Raw genomic sequence first — 1,472 nt, 5'->3', positions numbered from 1 at the left:
TCACCCTGTCGCCCCAGCAGGACTGGCCCGGCCGTGTTCCTGAGCGGTCACCACACTCACCCTGTCACCCCAGCAGGTCTGGCTGGGCCGTGGCCATGTTCCTCAGTGGTCATCACCACGCCCACCCTCTCGGGTGCTGTTCATCAGTCATGTTCCACCCCCACAGCTCTGCAGGATTCCCTCAAAACCACACCACGTCCCTGCTCTTCCCGACCTCACCCATCATCCCTGAAACGCCATCAGCAGCCTCGTGCATGCAGTAATGAGCCTGTGCCACCAGGCTGCTACCTGAGCCACCTGCCTGCAGCTCAGGCGTTCACAGCCCCGCTGCCTCCCGCGTCCTAGGAGGGTACCACTCCAGGTCCCCTTCAAAGGAGGAACTCCCTCCCTCCAGTGCCCACAGACTCTGGGAAGGGCCCTAAGTCAACTCCTCAGTGGGGTGGGGATGGCGCAGAGGCCTTGGGAGAGGGACACCCGTCCTCAAAGGCAGAGCAGAGCGTGGGCTCTGGGTCAACCCTGCACACACGTGTTTGTAAGCAGGCGTGTGTGTGTCTGGATGCAGGCATGCACTCCCAGTACATTCACACATAGGCCTATAGACATGTACCATCTCTTCCCCTCCAGATCACCTGGAGCTTGAGTTTGAGGCTTCCCCACATAGGAGACGCAGCAGACCCCCCAGTCCCAGCGTGGGCCCCACTGGCTTCTCAGGCGTGGAGGTCAGGAGGTAGCAGGAAGACCACCGGCCCCCAGGCACCAAGTGGTTCTCAGCTCTGCAGGCACCGGCTGTGACACTGGGAGCCCAGCTCTCCCCCAGGCCTGCCAGGAGCATCTATGAGATCTGCCGAGAGCCTGAAAGAAGCCCCTGCCATCCAGCAGTTTTCACCAAAATGCTGACAGCTTCCCTGAATCTCTACAACACAACATGTTTTGAGATTTCAGGAACGCACAGGCAGGGGGTGTAAGATCTCCCCTGCACCACCAAACCCTCCCAATTTAACCTAGACCTTTCAACAATCTCAAGTATGGTTTTCAAGTTATTTATCTGTTTATTCAGATGGAGTCTTACTCTGTCACCCAGGCTGGAGTGCAATGGTGCAATCTCAGCTCACTGCAGCCTCTGCCTCCTGGGCTCAAGCGATTCTCCTGCCTCAGCCTCCCGAGTAGCTGGGACTACAGGTGCGTGCCACCACGCCCGCTAAGTTTTTATTTTTTGTAGAGACGGGGTCTTGCCACATTGCCCTGGCTTGTCTGAGACTCCTGGCCTTAAGCAATCCTCCTGCCTCCTCAGCCTCCCGAAGTGTCCCAGCAGCGCCTGCCCCAAGCATGTTTTTACATTATTACCACCATGTCTGTGTCCACAAAAAGGGCTCGCCTAATCCTACATGTTTGTAAACACCATGCACGGAGAGTAACAATGTTTATTAAACATAGGCTAACCTGAGCTTATTGTAACTCTTTTTTTTTTTTTT

General features: G+C 56.1%; 1 protein-coding gene across 1 annotated transcript in view; it reads right to left on the bottom strand.

The window, feature by feature from the left end:
• Window positions 1-1,472, bottom strand: part of INPP5A (inositol polyphosphate-5-phosphatase A) — a 233,661-nt gene that overhangs the window by 19,186 nt on the left and 213,003 nt on the right. The gene's annotated exons all lie outside the window — the stretch shown is intronic.

The sequence above is a fragment of the Cebus imitator genome, unplaced genomic scaffold, assembly GCF_001604975.1.
Source record: "Cebus imitator isolate Cc_AM_T3 unplaced genomic scaffold, Cebus_imitator-1.0 Scaffold495, whole genome shotgun sequence".
Taxonomy (NCBI): domain Eukaryota; kingdom Metazoa; phylum Chordata; class Mammalia; order Primates; family Cebidae; genus Cebus; species Cebus imitator.
This window is presented reverse-complemented; position numbering and strand designations above follow the sequence as displayed.